The sequence below is a fragment of the Cynocephalus volans genome, chromosome 14 (genome assembly GCF_027409185.1).
Source record: "Cynocephalus volans isolate mCynVol1 chromosome 14, mCynVol1.pri, whole genome shotgun sequence".
NCBI classification, from domain to species: Eukaryota; Metazoa; Chordata; class Mammalia; order Dermoptera; family Cynocephalidae; genus Cynocephalus; species Cynocephalus volans.
In genome coordinates, this window is record NC_084473.1 from 55,520,483 (window position 1) to 55,545,450 (window position 24,968).

Below are 24,968 nucleotides of genomic sequence, written 5' to 3' on the forward strand. Positions count from 1 at the left end.
ATAAAACTCTGGAAATTAAACAAACATAAAACCACGAGGAAGGAGGTAATAAAGATAAAAACAGGAATAAAAGGATGAGAAACCTAAACATAGTGAAAATGGTTAATCCATCTCTAGGTACTGGGAAAACCTATATTATTTTAAAATTTATTTTAATAATAATATATTTATATTTATAATATAAACAATATTTACATATTATATATTTATATTTATAATATGTTATCTTTGTCTTTGTATATTATATATCTATTTATATGTACCAATAAGTTATTAATTTATTTTATCAATTATTTTCTTAATTGCTAAAATCTTGCCAGTCATAAAGGGAGGAACCACAAACAAATTAGAAATGAGAGCATGGGTTTTAGAATAGACTCAGGGACAATAAAAATCATAAGAAAATTGTGCAGTCATGTACCAATAAGTTTGAAAACTTTAGGGAAATGCAAATAATTTGGAAGAATATAAATTACCAAAATTGTTTGAGAGTACTTAGAGGAAAATAACTAAAGCAGTAGCCAAAGATAAAACTAAGTAGCTAACTAAGATTTCAAAAAATAGTTAAAGTGCTAAAAATATTACCTTAAAAACAAAACAAATCCTGAGACTTTCAAAGGCCAATTAATTTTAAATTGTTCCTAAAGATAGAAAATATCAAAAACAGCACAATTTATTTTGTGATATTAGCACTGGTAGCAAAAACAGAGAAAGATAGGAATATTATAAAATAGAAAAAAAAAAAAATCCACAGACCTCCCTCACTTATTTATACAGAAATATGAAATAAAATTATTCACCTGTTCGTAGTATGGATAGTCTTTGCATCATGGCAGTGGGCCCAGGCTGCATTTGTGAAGTAGGTGAAGAGGTCATTGCATTCTTCATTCTTTATCAGAAAGGGACTCACTCTTGGAAAAGAGGCAGGCAGGTGGAAAAGCCTCATCAACTCTAATAGAATAGAAGATCACACCAATGATTGGATTGAATGTGTTTTCAGGAAATAATTTGATTCTGGATATTTTTGTTTGAATATAGGGACTGAGGTTAAAGTCAAGAAATAGTCATACTTTATTTTTTATTGCTTACATTGTTTTTAAAGTTAGCTTTTACTTTATAGAACAATGATAAATCAGCATTCTGTATTAAATCCCTAATATAGGCAGGCCATGTGCTCAGCACTGCACATGGTTCAAGGAGGAGAAATTATTGTTGGTTGCCATAAACCTTATGCATAATGGGCCCCTCCATTATATTTGTTAGTGGCCTGGCCCATTCTTTCTAGCCTGTGTCATATCCATTTAAAGCCCCCCTCCCCCCACCCCTGTCCCATTCTCTTCCTTTCTCTCCTTTTCTCTCCCTGCCCCTCATTTTTTTGTATTGTTTTGGGAGTTTGGTAAGCAGGGCCTTTATCAAGAGAAACCTGAATAGCACACTCCTAGAGAGGAAAAAGCTGCCTTTAAATGCCATTCTTAATTTATGGATGAGCTGCTACTACACCTGTGTAAGGTTCCCACGAGAATTTACTAAATGTGTCTCTGCCAATACCAATGACCAAGAGAGACCTTCTATTAACTTCTGAATTAGCCAAATGGGACAGAGCTTAATCTAATATGTATTATTTCATTTTCTAGGTTACTTGTTTTAAAGGAAATAAAGTATACTCATAGGCTATCCAAAGCCATCCTGGGAGATGTGCACGGAAGGACTCCCATCTAAACAGCATTGGCTTTTGAGAAAGTTGGGTGCATGCCCAAGGGCCCAGTTGAGCCTAGTGGATGCCTTTCTTACAGTAGGCAAAGAAAGCTTCCAGCTCCAAAGAGCTTTGAGAAAAATGGCACATTTGTGAAGACGAGTACTTACACTGGCGTTTGAAGATGCTGTGGATAAAGGGGCTTTTTCTCTATTGATAGCTCTGCCAGTGCCCACTTGAATTCTGCTTAGAGGTGGCGTTTCTCACAGTGACCGCTCTGTGGCCTGGTGTGGCCAGTGCTGTGAGCAGTCTAGCCTTTATCAGAAGCAGATTGGAAACTGGTGGACTGGAGCCGAAGCTGCTGAGAAGACAGACTGGTGCAGTGGAAAGAGAACCCAACTTGCTGCCAACAGACTGAGTTTTTTTCTCAGCTCAGTTATTGATCAGCTGGGTAACACTGGACATAACTCCCTCTGTGCCTCAGTATGTTTATCTTTCGAATGGGGTGCTAATATTTACTGTGCATATGTTCCAGGATAATTATATTGATCCAATGAGATAATGAATATGAAAGTGTCTTGCAAACTATAAAACACTATATAAATTTAAGTGATTTTGAGTTTGATATGGCATATGGAATGGTCCAACAGGTTACCGAGATCTTGTAGGTAATCCTGGCAATGTCTTCTTAACTTTCTAGGATTTTCATGAAAGCAAAATTTGCTAAACTGAGCTAGATACATGCAGCTCTCTTTTTATAGCCATCCTCCCCAACTGCCAGCCCTATTCCTGGGACTTAGGAATGTGCCAAGGTTAGAAGACTCAGACACGGGGTGTGAGCCATAACTTCTAAATCAGTTTTGGAAGGCGGCCAGACCATCAGTTTAGAAAAGTGATTTGAGTGTCTTCCTGAGGACAAAGAATTACTTAGAGAGTATATCTTTCAAGAACATGTTATTGAAACTTGGAAAAAAGAGTTTTAAAACGTGAGAACACTAGTATTAAAGGCACTCGAAACCAATTACAGTGTATTTACTTGGATTTCAGTGGGGTGGGGGTGCACCTCTTCATTATTTGCAAGCCTCAAGAACATTAGAAGCACTTCACTGAAGACAATATAACATCCAAATATGAAGTAGGCTGTTGTTTGTCCATTTAATCCACTTTCTTGCTTTTACCTTCTTCATGAAGGCAGAAGAGCACTTGTATGTTTTTAGAATACACAATGTACACTGAGTAGGCAGTGCACTTTTGGATAGTTAGCACCCTTTGTCCTCTAAAAAAACATATTATATTGGACTTACGCCACCCTGGGGTTCCATGGAGATGCTATGTCTGCAGAGCAGGCATGATAGGGACAGGTCTAGACTCCGATCCCTTAGCACAGAAAGACCTAGTCATTTCAAAGTGCTGAAAGATCATTCTACGTACTTCAAGGGGAGCTTCCTTAAGAACACGGATGAAGGATAGGGATGAAATGCAAAGAGGCCCAAAGGAAACTTATGTTCAGAGGTGCCCAGTATTTTAAAGATCTGTTGTCCACAGGGATTTGACTACCTTCAGCTAATCCAAAGACTTTCAGCATTTTAATGCCCTTTAGCCAGAGGATGGTAACGACACAAAGAGAATATCCACTTTTTCCTGGTGGTTTCACTGCGTGGGATTTGAAATGAGTTTGGGGATTCTGCAGTGAATGAGTGGTAAGTCTTGAATGTCCATCTACCCATCAAACTGTGGCCTTTTCTGCATGCCACCCACAAGGGCCCAATATGCAGAGGTTTTTCCTTTGGCTCCAGTTTTTCTTCCACTTTGCTGTTGAGGAAGACTCTGCTTGGTCGGATAGGTCCTGACAATCTGTCATGTCCATACAGTGGTTCATGGTGCCTCCCCGTTCTATGCCAGCTTCCTAAACCTCATATTGTCAGAGTGAGTCCTCCTTCAGTGTGGATTGACACATTCCCCTTATAAACACTTGACTCTGAGTCTTGACACCAACCAAGTCTTCTGGGTCCCACTTCTAGACTGGCTCCTCAGAGACCACAATCAGACTGTTCGGGCCTCTACCAGGACTTCTGAGACTCTCCTGAGTCTCTTCGTCCATCGATGGCCCCTTCTCATTGCATTGCCAAGAACAGGAGCTTTGCCATCAGTTAGATCTGTATATTAATCCTACCTCTGTCATCACTGTCTCTGTGACTTTAAGCCAATTACTTCACACCCCTACTGTGAGACATCTCCCTGCCTTCTTAGGCAGGAAGAGTAACAGCTATAACACATGGATTCCCCAGTTATAATGACTTAAACACAGTAAGGCAGAGAGTCCAAGTTGGTTTCCAATCAGTAGAGGAATGCTATTGCAAAGTCCTCCCAAGATCTCAGCTGGCAGAAGTTCTGCCATGGGCAACATGTGGTTTCCAATGACATCAATGGTTCTAGGCTATAGAAGAAGAACATATACCTGGGGGACCTGCACCGTCTTCTTAAAGGCTCAGGCCCAGAAGTGGCACAAATATGTCCTCTCACAGGCTGTTGACAAACACTAGTCATAAAGTCCTGTGGGGGTGGGGGTGGGGGGCTGGAAAATGGCCTTCCCAGCAACAACCCCAGAGTGTGGAAGGGGAACAGGAATTTTGGTATATAGCTAGCTGCCTCTGCCACGTGCTCCGCTGGGTTGCTTAGGTTACTATTAAATGAAGTAGTTATGCGCACAGGCTGATTTTGAATTGTCCTCTGCCACTTATTAGTTTTGTGATTATGAACAGTAATTTAAACAATTGACTTCAGTTTCTTCATCTTTAAATGGAGACAATTTAGCTCCTACCCGATGGGATTGTGTGGACTATCCATTCGAGTTGAGTTGTGCAGATGACTTAGCACAGAACATGACGTCTGTGACTACTCAGTGAATGATAGGATTCTATTTCTCAGTCAACCACTTCAAGTTCCTGTTAAGACTCAAGATTGAAGCTTATGATAGAATGGGATGTTTATTCCCTCTGTGATGGCTTTAAAGACCGGGTGCTTCTGTACTTAATGGTGGCCTTAATAATAACAACACCCACTTCTTGAAGTGATAAACAAGCTAAAGTTTCAAACACAGATTTAAGGAAATGGGATGAGGGGGAATAGAGAGACTCCCCATTGGCCTGGGTGACTCTTTCCTGGAACGGTGTGGCCCTGGAGACTCTCCATGCAGTCTTCCTCCTCTCTCCCTCTCCTTCACAAGGTCCCACGTACCTCATGGCCAGAAGGCTCCCCTGCCTTCTCTGGCTCCCTCCCCTTCCTTCTTCACAGGCATTTTCCCTACTGAGTAGTCTCTTACCATTGAATCCCATTTTGGCAATCTGCTCAGAGAACCCAAACTAATACACAAAATAAATATTTCATATGTATGCACTTAGTATAAAATAAGGCTCTCCCCAGTTGTCCTTACTGAAGCCACAAGTGTCCCTCTCCCCAGTTTTCTGTAACTTTACTTAAAGCTCATGCAGACATTCTATGTGGTCAGTGGCCAGTTTTCTGTACCACTTAGTGCTACCTTCTTCAGAGTACAGCTATAAAACATGCACAGAGAAGATGGGGAAACATGCCACCCTGTTGGACTTGATGCTTCTGGCACATGAAACACGCCAGCTTGGGTCAGACAGTGCCTCTGACAGGACAGCAAAGGGATGCGGTGGAAGAGCATTCTGCTGGCTCCTTTGTGGCAACATTTTTTGAGGAATAGCAAATGTACCCACCTGGCACTAAGTTAGGTGCTAGGACTGCATAGACAGGGCCCACATCCTGCCCTCTGAGTGCTCAGGGCTGGTCAGGCAGGGACAATTAAACAGGTAGTTGCAATTCAAGACAGGAGTAAAGTCTGAGCAAATGGTAAGAAAGTGTAGCAGAGTCTTCCACAAAGGAAAGAGTGGGGATGGCTGCCTAGGAAAGGTGAAAACCCAGCTGTATTTCAGAGCCTGGGGGCAGAAGGGAGGAAAACGGTGTTCCAGCTGTAAAAGCAGCTGGTGTCTGGGTTTGAGGGCACAGCATGGGGCTCGTGGAGCTAGATGGGGGCCTGGGCAGGTGGGCAGGAGCCAGCTCTTCACAGTCCAAGAGTAAGAAGTCTGAGGGTTTTTTTGTTTGTTTGTTTTATTTATTTATTTATAGCGGCTGGCTGGTACAGGGATCTGAACCTTTGGCCTTGGTATTATCAGCACCATGCTCTAACCTAGTGAGCTAAAAGGCCAGCCCTAAGAGTGAGAAGTCTGATAATTGCTATAGTATAGTGGGGTTGATGCCATCATAGGGCCTCATAGAGGACATTGGTATTGTCATTGGAAGAATGACAACGTACTTTAAACATCTATAAAATCTCTTAAAACCCCGGTAAGTTTTAATCACCAATGGCCTCATAAAAATTATACAAAATGGACACATATTAAAAATGTACTTTTTCAACTTTTAATTAGCACCTCTTAGTGATTCAGTTTGCTGCTTTCTTTTATTTATTCTGAAAATATATCTATTGAGCTTCAACAGATGAAGTTTATTGCAGGGTACATGGGTAGACACGTCCTAGCGTCCTAAACTTTGTTCATGATCTTACATGCAACTAATCCTTTAAAAAATAAAACCATACATTCATTCATGTGCCCTTTAGCCTTCCCCATCACATATTAAAGAGTTCTGCTTCTTTCTCTCCACCTCTCTTCCTGCATTGCATCCCCTCCTACTGCATGGACACGCCCGACCCACAACACCCCTTCCTCTCTCACTGCTCCCAAGAACAGCCTGCCCCCATCCCAGCTCTATAAAATATCACATAATGTAGTTCTGCGTAACAGCTAGGAAATCCTACCTGCCCATTCCTATCCAATGATATTATGTGCGTTTCTGACTCCTTCTTCTTTTGCCTTTCTGGGTAAGCTGACCCAGAACAGCTTTTAAAGTTCACCTGTAGGAACTTGCTGCTAGGAGAATGCCCCAAACTGGGGGGGGGGGGGGGGCTCAAATCTTTCCAGTTAAATCAACCTGGTTAGGCAAACCCAGAAGTTTGAAAGGCTCTGTTTATCTGTCAAAAACAGAGATAGTTGGTTTTATCAGTGACATGCTTTTAAAATAGCAGGCACCTTATAAGTAAAAATACTGTTTCATTTTCACTCTCCTTTTCCAGGAATGTATGTATTATGTAACGCAAGACACACCTGTATGGTTTCTAAAGGGTGCAGGTCCTGTTACCTCTACTGCTGCTTGGTTCTCTCACTATCAAAAATAAATGTTAAAGACTTGCCACACATGGGGATATTTTATTTTAAGCTAATTGGACACGAATAATTTTAATTTGGGTTATGATCCAAGTGAAGCTGTAAGCGAACTCTTATTTTAAGCTAAATCTATCTAAGTGGCCCCACCAAATTTTTTTCTGCCATTGAAGAGCATGCTCTTTCTCACCCTTTTAGATTCTGCTAGCACAGATATTCTTTAAAAAACAGGTAGGCTTCTCCCATCTATGTGGTTTTTCTTTGTCTGCCTGGTGCTGCTAAAGGGCAAAGGGCACTGGAAAGCATTGGTCTTCACATAATGCTACCACCTTGCTCTTAGCTGCTGCCATCACCACATGAAAGGTGCGGTTAAAAAACACACATCAAAGAGCAAGTCCCATTGAAAAGGCGAGCGCTGCCTGCTGAGCTGGCATTCAGAGCCAGGCTTTTGTTTCAGTGGCGACTCTGACTCTCTTCCAGAGTTTCCTGTTAACTCTGGTGTGGGTTCTGACTGGCTCTTGATGATATTGGAGTGTGTGTTTGTGGCATTCACTTTTAATCAGTGCATTTGGGTTTCTGAAGCAAGAACTTTCTCCAGTTAAGTTGAAACTTTTGAATGGAAGCATCATGTTTGGCCAGATTTGTGCTTAACCCGGGGATACAAGTTTTAGATCTGGGTCCCCAAACCTATCACCCATTTCAAGAAGGGAGGTTTTGGGTTATCCCCTAACTTATTGATGGATAAATATGCTCATCTTTCGGAAGGAGAGATGCTTCCATGAAGGAGAGTTATGTGGATCTATGGCAAGAGGTGGCTGTCTGGCTATCTGCATCCAACTCGATTCTCCCTGCCTTGCCCTGTCTCCCTGTTTCACCTGCAGTCCAGAGGGTGTGAAAGATTGGCTCGCAGCTAGCAGAGTGGGCAGCTGTGGCGAGTTTAGAAGATTGGGCTGAAGTGGGAGTTGCATTACCCACAGACATTTGTAAGTCCCTGATGACTTCATAAATCTCTCTTATGGGAGCGCCTGGCCACCCACAGCTGGTTAACAGGATGCTCATCTACTGTATCCCTGCTAACAGGCCGTCATGTCAAGCATCAACATCTAGGATTCCAAAGCATCGTTTGCTTAAGTGGCAGCCAGAACCAACGTTAGGTCCAATTGTAAATTAGACAAAACGTATCTTCCCCAAATTGGTGTCGGTCCTCTTTTGCTTTCCTCTCTACTCCATCCCCATCGATCTTTCGGCCCTTTTCACTCTGCAAACAGAACAAATTCATGGAGCTCAGTGATAAGCTTAGCCAGTCCATTGCTTTCCACCATTGTTTTACAGGGAGCCTCCTCCTGAGTCCCTGTCTCTGCCCTCTGCTCCAAGCAGAGCGGTGCTTCCATTCTTATGTGTTTTTATATACTGAGCATTTATGAAGAATTAAAGTTGGAGTTAGGGAAAGAAATCAAGTACAAGAATGTCATTGTATTCAACAATGTTTGAATACCCTTCTATTTCAACATCCTCATTTTACAAACAAAGAAAATGACTTCCAGGGTGGTATTGGTGCTCAGAACACAATACCCCAAAGTAGGGCGCCCTGACATGCTGAGTATTTTTGAGCTGAAGGAAATGGAGGGCTGCAGAAGCAAGAAGCTCTCTCTGACCTTCTCCTACCCTCCTGCCTCCTACCCCCTTTCTCCTCTAGAGCAAGCCGAAACACCTAGAAAGGTCACTCTCTGACCTACCCCCTCTGAAAGTAGGTCATACCCTCATGTGACAGGTGTCTTGTCCTGTACCCAGAGGAAAGGAATGCTACACAGAGGGGCCAAGAAGAGTCTGAGCAGATAGGCCTTGCTGAGTTATCCCTCAGTTTATTACTATTTTTATTTATTTATTTTTATTACTTTTCTGAAATGAGGGCCTTATGATCTACTATCAGAAAAGGTAGGTTAGAGAATTTCTTTATGCCCAGATTTTACACAGAAAGGTGGGGGAAAGTTAGAGTAATATTTCTAGTTTCTGTGGCCTGCCTTGGGGGAGAAAGAGGAATGCGAGTCTGGAGGGCAGGAAAAGGTCAAAGAGTGACTTTGTTTCTGAATCCTTCCAATATCCTTCAGTTCAAAGTACTCAGCAGGCATGCCGCCACTGCCACGAGGCCTGCCTGGGGTCCTGAGGTACGGAGCCAGAGACTGACCCCTCCTTCTGCAACCAGGCAAGGAGCATGCCAAAAACACCACTTCCATGTGGGTGGCCCAACACAGTGACCACAATAACCATGGCTGCCATGAAAGCAGCTAGACGCTACAACCACCAAACAGATGGCCCACCAGCCACTTGAATGCATTGACACAAGGAGAGTCACCAGCAGAGACCAAAGAAAAGAAAAGGATGTCTCTCTCTACAAAGCCCATTCCAGAGTGACAGAAGAAGCATCTGCTCTTTAATAACAGTGGCAGACCTGAACACACCTCTCTCACCACTGGACAGATCATCTAGGCAACAAATCAACAGTAACCGTTACTCTTTCAGAAGGAGAGAAGAAATCTATGGTTATGAGTGGTGGGGGAGGGAGTGAAGGGGGAAGGGGAGAGATTGGATAAGGGGCATAAAGAATAAGTATGAATTGTAATAATGTATATGCTAATAATATTGATCTGACCAGCATATGTCAATGTCGAACCAAAAAAATATATATAATCAATTATGATTCAATTAAGAAAAACAAACAAAAAAACCCCTGAAGTACTCAGCATGCCACTGCATCATACTTTAAAGTATTGTTTTCTGATCCCCAATGAGACTTAGCATAAAAACACATAACTTTCCCTGGATCTTTGTGTCTTCATTTATGAAGGCTCCCATGTCACATAAAACTTTGTTAAATAAAGTTGTATTTTTCCCTTGGTAACATGTTTTTTGTTATAGGAACGTTGGCCATGACCTTTATGATGGGTGGTTATGATTCTTGACCCTGTTAGTTTGGTGGCAGGAACAGAATTAGAACCCAGATTTCTCTGAGTCATAATTCTGTGTGTTTTCCTTTATAACACCTTGCACAAAATATTTGTTGCCCTTGGGGCTTTTACATTTTGCAAGGAGTCAAAATTGAAGTTCATGCTTAGTGATAGACTTTAGCAAATTCCACAAATGAGCTTTAAGCATAAGCCATCAACGGAGGGCCTGTGTGCTTATATGTTCAGAAATGGCTTCAAAATCCCCCCGGAGACTGAAATTGGAAGGTATTGGCTGGCCATTTGCTCCATGCTCAAATGGTGACATCCTTGGTGTTTCCTCTCCCTTCCTGCGGCAGGAACCACAACAATTTGCCGTTCTGGTTAAAGTCCCTGTTGTCTTCTAGGAGAATTTCAAATCAGAAGTAGCTTCTGTTTGCAGTCATTATTATGACTCATGAGAAAATTCAGGGGCATGTTACTGAATGAATAACATGAGTGTGCGTGAAGTTCTCCAGAAAACCTCCAGTTGGTTCTACCATGTCAGATTACACTGAACATATGCAAAACTTCTCTGAGAGTGCCACAAAAATTTCCAGCTTCTAGATCTTATTTGGATTCCTTTCCTCACTGGTTCTGCTGCAACCCTCACTCCCTTAGTGATACCTCCATGAAATGACTTATTTCTGTTCTTGTGTAGCAGTGCTAACAAGAATGGCTGATTTCTGCATGTGGAAGAAAAGTATCATTACAATATAAACAAGATTTGTAGCCTACCTTGTAGAAAGACATATTGTTTTCCTAAAACATTGAGGTGTTTCTTTGAGATTTTTGTTGCTATTGGTAAGGTGAATTGTGCACATGAAACTCTTACTATACATTTATATGGGGGGTGGGTCTTCAAAAAGTTTATGGAAAGATTTGAATTGTCTTTTAATTCCATTTTCCACAAACTTTTTGAAGTACCCTTGTACAATGCTTTGCCAGTTTGTAAAGCATTAGGAAATATGTTATTTTGTTGGATTCTCCAAGCCAAACTGCCAAAAGCTGAAGCAGGTAGAGCTGGGATGCTGAGTATTAGAAATGTGCAATCACTTTTCAAGATGGGAATCCATGTTTCCTGGCTCCCAACAACAAGCTCCCCATGCTTTGGAAGCAGTCACAGGCTGGAGAATTTGGGAAGGGGAAATATGAGGGTACTTTCAAAAGTTCATGGAAAGATTTGTATTATCTTTTAATTCCACTTTCTTCATGAGCTTTTTGAAGTGCCCTCCTACTTGCCAGTAGTGATGTGAAAGCTGTAGTTATTGCATTACTGCTAGTGTCCAGCAGGAGGCAATAGAGTTAAACACAGCTTTCCTTCCATACAACTTTTAACCAGCACAGCCTCCCCATAGTTCCTTTCTCTTATGACCCAGGTGACATTTTCCCTCCATTTCAACCTCACTTTCCCTATTATCTTGGTCTCTCACCTTATTAACTCTTGATTTTGGAGTGGAGGGATGGTACACCCTTTGGGGATGATGGTGATGTGTACATTTTCCCTAATAGACTACCTATATCTTCATTTATTTATTCATTCACTTATTCAAAAATATTTAATCAGCTCCTACTGTGTAACAGACACTGTGTAGCAGGATAGTGATATACTATTGAACAAAACAGACACAGTTCTTGCCCCCATGGAGCTTACAGTCCTGGGGGTGGGGACAGATATTCTCTCACTCAAGCATTTTGCTTGTAAGCAGTAGATTCTAAAATTGGTTAACTAAAGCAGAAAAGGAATTTGTAATTGCTCACAGAATCAATGGGAATCTTAATAACCGAGTACAAGTTCAGAAATACATAAGATCTAGAGAAGGCTAGGTAGCAGGTAATACAGCCAAGGCCCTGCTTCAGAAACAGTCTAAGTAATGCATACCACTGCCACTACTCTCCTATAAATTTGATAACATTGCAACCCCATTCTCATTGCTGAATAATTTCTCAACCATCCTTGTGTCTTTGTTTTATTTAAAATTTTGGGTAGGAATGTTAAATTGTCTGAGCCTCCACTCTAGCTGCCAGCAGTGTGGAAAAGGGTATCTGGGCTCTTCACCCTCTGTGGTTAGAGGTAAAACTCTTCTTTTCAACATCATACTCCTGATCTTCTCCATCAAGCACTATGTTTCTTTTGCAAATGGGAAGGGTCATGTAAATCATGACAAGAGTTTAAAAATAATATACTAAATACAATGAAAGTTACTGAAGTTCTTTAGGTAGAGAGTGATACGGGTCGGTTTACATTTACAAAAGAAATGTCAGTGGCATTATAGAAAGTCTGGAATGGAAACCTGACAGCAAAATGCTTTCCACAAAAAGTTTTAACTAACTTTTAATTATTTATATTTGAATTATAATTTTTACACTAAAGTAATACATGCATATTTTATTAATTTAGCGTGAGTAATGCTAGATGCTATAACAAACCCCAGCTCTCAGTGGCCTATTTTATCTCTTATCACATAAAGTCCAATGCAGATTTTGCTGCTCTACAAATAGTCTTCAAAATAGTCTTTCAGAAACCCAGGCTCTTTGCATCTGGTGGACCCACCATTCCTTTCAGCATTAGATTTTTCTGCTGGAATCTCAATATTTGACCAGGGGTCAGAGAAAGAGAGAAGATAAAGGATCATGTGATAAATTTTTATGGGCTATGCTTAGAAATGCTTTCATTCCTTCCTCTCACATTCCATTGGCTAAGACTTTAGTCACATGGCTATCCAATGCAAGGGAGGCTGGGAAATGTAGTCTGTGTGTCTAGGAAGTAGAGGCAACAAGTTCTAATGAAGACTTAGCACCCTGTGGCATATAAATAACTTAAAAATTTCTTGCCACAAAAGGCTTATAATAAAAAAGTAAATAAATAAAATAAACTCTTTTTCCACCTTTCAGTGCCTTTCCAGTCCCCTGAGTCAAGCACCTCCAACTCTTTTTGAGAACATGTGACAGCAACCATGTCCTTACTCTTAGCTCAATGCAACATACATGTGTGAAGCAGGAGGAATTATTACATTTCAGACGCTAAAGTAATTCCAGGTCACAGATCCAGAGTTCAGTGAGTTGTGTCACTAGACATTTGGGTGAAAGCATCAAGGTATCCCTGTCACTGTAGAGCAGGGTTTGTCTGTCTCAGCACTATTCACGTTTTGGGCTGATTAATTCTTTATTGTCAGGGGCTGTCCTGTGTGTTGTAAGATGTTCAGCAGCATCCCTGGTCTCTGTCCACTAAATGCCAGTAGTACTCCTCCCCCTAGTTGTGTCAAGCCAGTGTCCCCTTACATTGCCTATGATGTACCCTAAAGGGTAAAATCACTCCTGATTAGGAAACACTGCTAGAGAGCTTAAACCTGGGAGACTGGGAGAGAGGAAAGTAGATTGTGCTACTACTGGGGGCCTCACATAATGGCACACTAAGCTCTAGATAACAATTCCCCTTAGCTCGAGTTGTAGAGAAAGATGAGGATGTGGAGGAATAACACTGATGGGGTACTTTGGTGTGCAAGACCCATGTTAGGTGCTTTACACCATCATTTCATTTTAAGATTAAGGAATGGCTGTCTCCATGACTCCAACCAACACTATCCTACGTGTCTCACCCTGTCACATCTGTTGGTCAGAAATATGACAACACTTGAACAGAAGTTGGGAGTCTGAGGACAAAGAGAACTGAATATCAATTTGATTGATCTGCTGTAGCCTAGACCATTTTTTTTTTCTGAAGTGCAGCCCCCTGGTGGATAAAGATTTACTCTACATCCCTGATTCAGCTGCCCTGTGGAGACAGAGACATTAAAGAAGAATTAAGAATGAAGACAAGTATATTGATCTACCTCACCAATCTCTTCTAACCGATACCTCTTAATCACAGAACAAATTGCAGTCCTGGTAAACTACTTTAATGAGCATCCATTCTATTTCTCAGTTCACATGATCGGAAGGGAAACTATCTTTCTGTCTCCCTGCCTAGTTTCTCTTTACTTGTGCTTGTGATTCACTCTCTCATACCACATCTATATTTCATTTTATGTATACATGCATATATATATTTTCACATTTTTATCTGTGTTTTGTTATAGCACTGGAGGTTTATTATTGTAGATCATTGTAAGGCACCTGAATATTTTGCAAGACAATAAGCCTCTAGAATCTTGGTATCCAAGGAACTAATTTTGTATAGTGAATTAAAAAAAAAAAAAAAAAAAAAAGAAGGAAAAAGAAAATAGTAACTATATATCTGGTTTCTGGACAGTATTAGGATGGCATAACTTGTTCCTGTCTGAGTGAATTCAGTGGTTTTGTATTATTCAGTGCCTGCTTAAAATGTGTAGCCAAATCAGAACCACTCTTTAAATTAAAAACAAACCCCATGGCTTTCTGTGTGCCTCGTATTTGCAACTCTGTTCAGGTGAAACAAACTTTTATCCCAAGAGAGTGGGCAGATGGGAGAGCGCTTAGTACACAAGCATAAATTTCTTAGTCCTTCCAAATGATATTTTATAAAATTGTAAAGGAAATGGACACCCTAAAGTGCCTAGGTAATGCCATGTCATAAACTTTGTTCTGTAAATTGGAGAGCTGGGGTAGACTGTGTTCTGAGCAGCAGGCTACATATCCAGAAACAGGGTCCGTGTTTCCAGGCCTGTTCCTGGCTTTGTGTCACCCAGGGGAAATCAGTACTTTTGCCAGGGCCTGGATCGCCTATCTCCAAAGTGTGGATATACACTTTTTGCTCCCTCCCGCTGTAGCTTGCATTATTGATATTCAGAAAATAGATGAGCCAATGTTTATGAAACACTTTGAAACCCTAAGTAAAATAATCTTATGCAGGCCTAAGTTGTTATCAACTGTATTGTTATCCTTATCATTACAATGTACATTCTGTTGCATATTTGCAAATTACATGCAGTAATTACCTGAGTGCATACAGTAATTCAAGTACCATCCCTAGTACTTGACATTAGTATTTTAGAGCAACTTGCATGGCAATAAATAGTACAGGGATACTTTCTCTTGACAGTTGTATTGGGGGCTCAGGATTTGTCAGACACTATAATTAAGAGAATTTTAAACTTTATCTGCCAGGGGCTTTATAATCTCTGATATCCCCTGTCTGGCGATAGTTCTGTGCTGTAAGAAGTTCCCGGGATATTAAAGATTTAAAAAACATCTAAGTTCATTTCCTTCATTGTTTCCATTTTGCAGATGAGGAAACCAAGGCTTAGAAAGATCAAGTGGCTCTCCCAAAGCTTTGTAGTTAACAGATGTGTCAGAACTGAAACTTAAGTCCCTGAATCTTCTATTTATTGCTCTTTCCATTGCCCTGAACTATTTGGCAAAGGCAGAAAAGAAAAAAAAAAAAATGGGGTAGAAAGCCAGGCTGTTTGGCTTTGTTATGAGATTCCTCAAGAGTGACAGAACACCAGTTTGTTAGGGGTTTAGAAGACTTCACCATGGTACCCTAAGAAAGATGGAAATCAAAATGCAGCCCATGAATTGGAGATACCAACGGCATGATTAGAAGACTATGGGATGAGTTGCCCTCGAGAGACACAGCACCATCATCTTTAAGTGTGAAGTTGCGCTCCCATCTCTCTGGGTGGCAAGCAGGTGGGCTCCATTTTCTATCACCTTTACAGCTGAGACATAAACGAAGATTGTCAATTCCTGGCGCCTAGTCGATGCTTTCTATAGCAGACACACCAAAGATGGCTGTTGGTGATAGCAAAGGTGATTATTTGAGTGGGTCCCAGTGTAGGAGATTAGCAACCACATCACTGCATATGGAGCCCTGATTCCTACTTACGTGAAGAGACATTTATCATTGATAGATATTCTCCAGGTGGTCCATGGGCCGGTCTTTTATCATATTAATGTTTTCTTTATAATACAGGGTTGTTTATGACATGAATTAATAATGCACTCATGATAGTTAATGCAACTCAGTTCCAGTTTGGCTTTTTATCAGTGGCAAGGCATTTTCCTATTTTTTTCTGGTTGGAGGTTCTTTTTTTCCACTGGGTCATCAGAGAACACTCTCACTTTAATAGGCTGAGATTTGAAAAGAAAGACTGATTTTTGGTAGAGAGATTTATATTTTTTCTAAGAACATGGAACAGTAATTATACAGCATGACAATGAAGTACGGTGTAGTATTAAGAACTAGAAGTCAAAGGACTGGGAAACTCATCCCGATTTACCTACTAAGTAACTTTGTAATATAACAACTCACTTAACATTTCAAGACCTCACCTTTCTCTTCTGTAAAATGACAGAATTTGATTAAATCAATTCTAAAGCCCCCTTTAGTCATAAAATTATAGGAATCTAAGTGAATTGAAAATTGATGGCATAATTCAGGAGGAAGCTACCTGGATTATGGAACTTCTAAAAGATAAGACTATAATTCTTCAGAAACACATAAATTACAGTAAATGACCCAAGATTAGAGCCCTGATGTAGCGAAGCTTCTAAGGTGTGAGAGGTAGCTTTATATTTATGCTGTACCCAAATAGTCTTTTCCCCAAAATGGCAATAATATCTTCAACCATAAGTATTGGGTACCTACATACTCAAACATTAGACATCATAGGCTATATCAGTGTTTTTTACATCATGCTACAGAAAGGTAAACCATCTAAGTTCCTTTTTATGGATCCAGGAAGACTGGAAAGGAGAAAAGAGGTTGGAAAAGAGTCAGAGAGAAGAACTGAAGCACAGGCTTTCTGACGTGGGTTTTTGGTGGAGAAATGTCCCTTAGAAAACATCTATGTGGTGTAACTGAAAAATAATAAAGTAGATGCTCTTGTGGCTAATGGGATCCATCTTATTTTTTCATAGTCTTGCTCCACATACATAAAAAACACACTGCAACCCAGCGGAGCAGCTCTTTAATATGCCACAAACTTTACAATACAGGAAATTTGCCCCTCATTAATTAAGGTGACATAATGTAATTTTTCATTGTGACACCAAAATCCTATGACAGAGGTGTTCCCTTCCTGCCCAATGCAACCACCACAAGATGCCATTTTATGTGTACCTCCAGCCCTGAGGTTTGAGGAATTAAAGCAGTTTAGGGAGATGTCAAGAAAACTCTCTTGTTTCTGCAAAGCCATCTTAATCATGCCAGTCTCTTTTCTTCAGGTTGATTTACATAGCAGCATGACATTTCATCATTAAGGGAGCAGGTCCCAATCTTCTGTGTCTTTTTCTTGGCTTGTCTGGCAAGCAATTCTCTTTTGCAAGCTATGAAATCCTTAAGGAGGACTTCCTGGCAAGGGAAAAATCCTCAGTCATCCAACAGTCTCTCACTTTTCTATTTTAAATCTTGGCTATGCACATATGGTTGGGCATGTGTGTCTAAAAATTTCTTCCACATTGACTAACTTGAGCTATTTAATAGATTGTGCTGGCCGTGGGCCTCTGCAGCAAACCCTGTGATGCTCATCTCCCTCCCTTGGGAGGCAGGAGACGGCCTCATGCATTTGCCTTTGTGCTTTCCTTGTAATCTCCCTCTCCTGCCCTGTTAGAGCATGAAAGTTAAAACCCGCTTCTTTGCTCATTTTCTCTCAATTAACATTGTCCCTGTTCTCCTACTTCCAGCAGAAAGTGAGATCTCCAAATACCTCAGTTAATGTCCCAGCAACTTCATGTTCCCTACAGCTTTGCTAAGGGTGCTCTAATGCATTTCTAAGGATGGCAGAGCTTAAACACATTTCTACCCCATGCTCTTTAAGGCCTGATGATATGATGATGATGATGATGATGATGTGTGTGTGTGTGTGTGTGTGTGTGTGTGTGTGTGTGTGTGTGTGTGTATAGTGTGTCTCAACCTTAACTTGCTCCTTGGAATCCCTTATCTTCAACAGTCCAAAGCACAGACCTGGGGCTTATTAGGTCCTCAGAAATGAAGGTTACAGTGAATTTGAAGACAAAGCTGGGTTTTGGCAACTTTGCTGCTTCTTCCAGGTTGCAGGGAATGAGGCCAAAGGGACACAGGAAGATGGTGAAGTCATGCACCCTGAGCCGGTCCCCAGCTGTGCCTCCTCCAGGCATGAAGCCCAAACCCCCATGGTTTTCTTAGCAATTTAGCAGCTCAGAGAAACTGGCTAAGTGATACCCTGTGATCCAAAAGAATGACTCCCCTGCCAGAAGGTGAACAGCTTTGTCTTCCCAGAGGATACTATTCCTAAGAAGACAAAGAGCAATAATAACAGTAACAACAATAAATAATAGTAATGATAGCATGGAGGATGAGCAGTAGTTTAACACTGAGAGTTTTAGAAGCTTGCAGAAGTTACCCCCCCACCCCCCAAAGAAATCATGCACATCGTCATGTTCTGTGCCCGGACTGCTTGGCAGTGTCTTACATCTCAGTGCTGCTGTAAGAGAGGTGATATTATCTTCCTGCTGGGGTGGCCCCTGAAATTTCATTTTTTTTGTTGAATGTTAAATACATCCCCTGAAGTTTATCACAGACAGCATGAAGGAATAAAACTCTGCATAGCTGATGTTCAGTGGTCCTTCCTCCCCACTGAAATCACAAGCCCTTAAGTAAAAAAAGTCAGAAGGGTATGTGATAGATGGGAATATTGGGCTTACCTTCTTGGAGGGGTGCCTTGGCACCACACGTGGTTTCAAACTTTATATAAAAATAATGCTGCTGCCGTAAATGGGAAGAACATGTTGTCATTTTTGGACTCCAGACAAAGGCAAGAGTAAACATGCATTAAAATGGAATCTCTATTTTTAACTTACCTTTCTCTTTCTAGAAATCACATCAAAATCAGATGACACATAATACTGCCTACCTTTTAAGGATGTAGCAGCCTCCCAGTATAATTTGCAAAATCATTGCTTTTTCTCCTGCTAGTCAGATGTATAATGTCTGAGCGTATGCCAACATTTCATTTTCATTCTACGAGCTCAACTTTGTTAGAAATTGTCGATTCTGACTTCTTAATGCACTTAACTACTCTTGCTTTGTTGCAGTCTCTGAGATGAGGATATTTAAGTGGTATAGCCCCCATATTCCTCCATCTCATTAAGTTTCCTCACCTTTTGGAAAGCTTTTGCTTCATTTTGCATCTCTTGTTTTGCTTTTAGTTTGGTGCTTTCTAAATTCAAATGTGTGCCACTTCAGGGCATCAGCACCAAGACCCTTCGGGGCACAGGGTATCACAGAAAAAGGACACACATTTGCTGATTTGCTTTTAAAAGTGCGAGAGCAGTTGTAGAAAGGACTTGGGGAACTGCTGCCTGTAATGTTTCTTCTGTTGCTCTTCTTTCTTCCTCCGACCCAGAGGAAGGAACACCCAGGTAGTGAGTCCAGTTTCAGGATTTTGCAACATGCTGGTTGGAGTCTGCTCATTATGAAAGGCCAGAGAGCTGAATAGAAGACATGAGCACTGCTCTGAATTCATTGTGAGGTGTTTCAGCTCCTGCCATGTTTACAGATAGTCTTCACACAGCCATCACTCTGCACCAGGCACTGTCATGAGAGCTTTACATGTGTTTCCTCTTTATGCCTCGTCACAAAGCTACAAGGCAGGAACTGGTATTCTCCTCTCTATTTTACCAGATGGGAAACTGAGGCAGAGCGTGGCTCTGTAACTTGACCAGGTTACAGAGCAGAGTTAGGCCATCTGGCACCAGAGGCCAAACTCTAACCACTCTGCTCTGCTGCCTTCATAACCACACCCTAACGCACTGGTGGGAAGAAACAGTTAAAACATAAATGTTAAAGTGCACCGTCCTTTGACTACCGAGATAGCAAGGCATCTTTCCATCAGTAGTGCATGAGACTTCATTTTCAGTTTTCCTTGTTTGCATTGATTCTCACTGCTCACCTGCCAAGACCATCTTAGGGTCACTAGCACTCTTTATTTTCACTTTTTGGTACTTTCCCAGAGTACAGTCCTCAAGCAGAGAAATGTTCTCTCTGTAAAATAAACCCATCCACATTGGTATTGAATGTATAATCTTGGCTTTGTTAATACCACCTATTACCTAATCGAGCTGCTGTCCAGCTCAGGTGATAAGAAATAACCTGAAAACAAAAAAACTTGATGTCCCCCAGCCCATATGTAAATTCAATCATATACAGTATACCTGAAGATGCAAAGACAATACTTTGTTGAGAATTTGTGGCTTTTATTTTATGAAAATTAAAACTTTTTCCAAACATTAGAGACAGTGACTAATATTCATTCTTCTAACAAATATTTATTGATCTTAACCCTGCATGTGGAACCATGCTAGGTGAGGCAAGGCATATGATGACGCATAAACAGGGTTCCTTCCTTTGGAGGATCATGGACTAATTGGGAGAGATCATAGAGAATGAGGCCTACAAAGCCAAAAATTGAAAATCATGAGAAAGTGAATATAACAAGTTATTACATCTGACTGGCTTAGGCATAACTTTCTCTGAATTCATAAGGTATAAAAGGGAGGAAGGAGAAGAACTAATGTGTATTATAAAACGAAGCTGTTGCAGATGATTTTTTATGTGTTTTTCGTGTAATTATCCCTGTCTCATTTTGGTATCAGGGTGATGTTTGCCTCATAGAATGAGTCTGGGAGAATGGCCTCTGTTTCAATCATTTGGAATAGTTTGAAGAGAATTGGTATCAGTTCCTCTTTGCAGGTTTGGTAGAACTCCGCAGTGAACCCGTCCAGTCTTGGGCTTTTCTTTGTCGGGAGCCTTCTGATAACAGCTTTAATCTCTTTTATCATTATTCGTCTGTTCAGATTTTCTGTATCTTCTTGGCTTAGTTTTGGTAGTTTATATGTGTCCAGAAATTTATTCATTTCTTCCAGATTTTCAAATTTGTTGGCATGCAGTTGTTTATAATAGTCTCTAATGATTCCTTGTATTTCTGAGGTATCAGTTGTAATATCATCTTTTTCATTTCTAATTTTTGTTATTTGGGTCTTCTCTCCTCTTTTCTTAGTTAGTCTTCCTAATGGTTTGTCAATTTTATTTATCTTCTCAAAAAACTTTTTGTTTCCTTGATCTTTCGTATCAATTTTTGGGTTTCTATTTCATTTAGTTCTGCTCTGATCTTAATTATTTCTTCCTGTCTACTAACTTTGGGTTTGGATTGTTCTTGTTTTTCTAGATCTTTAAGGTGAAGTGTTAGGTTGTTTACTTGCCATCTTTCCATTCTTCAGAAATAAGCATTTAGTGCGATAAATTTCTCCCTTAGTACTGCTTTTGCAGTATCCCACAGGCTTTGGTATGATGTGTCATTATTTTCATTAGTTTCAAGAAATATTTTGATCACAATAGTCTTACAAGGCAGACAGGATTACCTCCTTATTTTACAGATGAAGAAGCCAACTACTCCAAAAGAATGCCTGACCTGCCATAAGGTGAACAGTTCTGCTTGCCAGTGACTCTCACGATGGCTCACCTAAGTACTTAGTAGTAGATTTAGATTTTTGAAGCCAGGCCTTAGGCGAGGGTGGTTAAAGAAGGCTTCTTGGAAGAGGTTAGCTTAAGCTGATCAAGATAGAGAGTATGTGGGCAGGGAGAAATCAGGGTCATTTCTGGCAAGAATCAGCATGGATGAAATGATGGAGTGAAGACGGCACACATATTCAGTCAGAGAAGACTTAATGATGATAGGATATTTATTTAGGGGAAGAGTTGGAGGTAATGTTAGGAGGTGCGAAGCTAGGTCTGCATGAATATAAACTAATTACGGTGAAAGGAACCCCAGAACACACAAAACCACCCAGTCTTTCAATCATACTGCTACAATCAACCTACAATGTAGCATCAGTAGTATTTAAACTCTACGTTAGATTTATTAAAATCCTTTTAATATCAAGTTTTATAGGTCACACGAAGAAATCAACTCTTCTCTTCCCTGACCAATAAACACTTATTGAATTGCTCTTTTGTGTAAATGTGGGTAAACCCCAAAGCTCACTTTACCATCCTACCATCCTGGTCTTCACTGGCTTTATCTGAGTATGGTCAAGTAAAGAACTCACTGTGTATCCAGTGGGTTGCATTCTGCTGTGGTTTCCGAGGGGACTGGAGATGGAGAATAGCAACTGCACAATCTTCTCTCTGGGACGTTCGTAACTTTCTGAAAATCCCCTTTGCCTGACGTTATAATGTCACATTCTAAAATATTCAGGTCGCTTTTGTTCTCTCCATAAAAAATTAATGATCACGAAAGTATTATCATGTTTATTTTAAAGCAACAATTTTCTACTTTTTAATTAAAAGTTGTAATTCACCATCTTTTGACCAAGTTATCTTAAATCTTCATCTTATTGGTAATGGGTATTGGGCTAGATTCAGAGAGAAATACAAGCATTACTTAATGCAAACAGTAAAATCTCGGCGTTTCCAGAGATATGGTTCTGTTCATTTCATGTGTTGCGCTAACTCTGCCTTTTTAATTAGAAATATCCTCCTGCTTATGCAAGAATACTGGGAAAGGGGCATTGTCTCGTTCATTATGTATTCCATGAGAATCACAAGTGGACAAAACCAGGCATAATACGATGACTGTTGTGTTATTAAAGCACTTTAATAAGGTTACTCCCCCAGTAGAGTGAGCTTCTCAAATACCCATTTCTTTTTCAAGAGGTGAGCTACATGGAGCAAGATGTACATTGCTCTTCTGGGTATGCATGAGCCTGTTTTTTGCATGTATTTTACGGATCTCTGCGGGTTTACTACCAGTACGAGATCCTCTTCCTTTCCAGTCCCCTATCCTCCCCTAGGGAGTGATGTCCTAGAAAGTATTGGATTTTCTATTTTAGCCCTATGGGATATATGAGAAAATAGTTTAAAATGATATATCGGGGAAAGATATGTAAACAAAGGTTCACTACATTTTGAGCACTTCTATGCAGTGTTGTCCCGCTATATATTTACCTCTCTGTCTTCCACAGTCCCCTGCCCCCAACTAAAAAACATATTGGTTAAGATTTCAATCTGTAAGTATTTTCATTAAAAACAATCTTTTGTGGTACTTAAAGTGTCATTTAAGAAAGAAGATGGAAGGAATGAGAAAGGTAGAAGGCAGGGAAGGAGGGTGAGAAGAAAGGAGGGAAGAAGGAAAGGAGGAAGGAAGGAAAAAGGGAATATTTTTTAAAAGTGTCCACCCAATGGCAGCAGAGCAAAGGCTTATCTATATGCATTACTTTGATTTCAAATTATTTTTAGTATGGCTTTTATTGTACTCATTGTTACATACATAAATCTTTAAAGTAATACGTTTTGTAAGAAATGGTCATAAAAATTTACAGCCAGTAACTTTTCCCCTGTCCCTTACAATGATATTCTACTAAAACCATTAAATGGTTCTCATTAATGCCCTTTAAATGATTGTGTAATGACCCACAATCGCTTGTAAGTGAACAACCATTAAAGAATTACCAGTTCTTAGCATGCTTTTAAGTACAGCTTAAATACATGGGAGGTAACATATAATATATTAGAAAAAGTATTAAATTTGCAATAGTAAAAACATGATCATCACAAAAGAATGAGTAGGTGTGCAACTTTACCCTGCAATGACCACGGTGCCTACCGAACACGTTATTACAGTAGATTTTACAGCATTTGTGCTTTTTCCATATTAAATCTTTTCCTTTTTTCTGGGATTAAAAATAGTAATAATAAAACCCTGACACAACAGGGGTAAAAGTGCATATAAAAGCAATTGGGGAAAATAATTAAGCCCATGTATAAGGGACAGCAACCTATCCAAACAAAAGTGAACTATTCGTACCCCAGATATTTTGTACATAAGGGCAAATATTCATTTTTTCCCCCAACCATACAGATATTTGATGTGGAATAATATAAGCACTTGGATGATTGCATTTTTTACACCCCAGCATATTCTGCTTCATGGGAATATGGTTAAAGACAGTAGTAAATAATAACTCTCCCTGAAGGTGCGATGTCAGATTAATTCTCTGCTATTCCAGGCATGTTTTGTAGCAAGGTTACCCACCCATGTAGAGCTAGGCATTGGACTTACCTTAAACTACAAACATCAAGTAAAGACTTTGCTAGCATTTGCTTTTGGAGTTCTTTCACTCCTAACACACCTTGTTTGTACTGAAGTAACACTTACGGTGCTGTGGTAATAGAACCAGGTCTTTGGGAACCTTGTCACCAAATAGAGCAAGTCACAGGGTGAGCATGGTGCCAAATTCACAAGGGAGAAGAGAAAATCACATTTATTAACCCCCACTTGCATCTGCTTTCTTTGAAGGCATTTAACCAGGATGTTGGGGAGGCAGGGGCATGAGCAGTGTTGGCTTTGGGGCTGTAAAGGTATAGCTACACGTTTTTCCTGGGGTGCTTTTGAAACTCAGGGTCAACAGTGAACCTCCCTCCCCCCACCACCCATCACTGGCATCTGCGTTAGCCTCCCAGCACTGGTGACACACTGCATTTTCTGCTCTCTGACAAGCTCTGCTGATCCCCATGGGAGGAACTATGTCGTCTTAGTTGCCTCTTTATGGGCCAGGGCAGGGAGGAGATTCCTAATTTTAAAAATGACGAGATTAGACTCACAGAGATGATCAGACTTGCTTTGCTACATCATGAAAGTCTCAGCTTATCTTTTAGTTTCTCCGGGGGCCCTTCCCTAACCCCATACAACTGTTCCCATAATGCTTTTCAAATGCTATTATAGCAGCGTAAGATCTGGGAGGGCAGGAACCACGTGGGATCTGTTCACAGCCCTTGACCCTAACACTATGCCCAGTAATGCCAGGCTCTTAAATAAATATCTGGTTATGACATGTACCCAGAAAGGTTGCAAAATAAGTTCAGGTGGCCAACCAGAGTTGAATAACTAAATAGATCACTGTTCAAAAACAAAACAAAGTTGAACCTTTAGAAAATTGTCATTAGAGAGTAGAAACTTGGGCCTGTCAAGAATAAAATGCGTCTCAGGCATTCCCCAGTGTCTCCTTTCTGCATCATTTTCCCTTTTCCTTGTTAGTCCCTTTCATTCTCTGTCCTCTTTCCAGCAGCTAAGCTTCTGTTGTTTTCATCTCTTC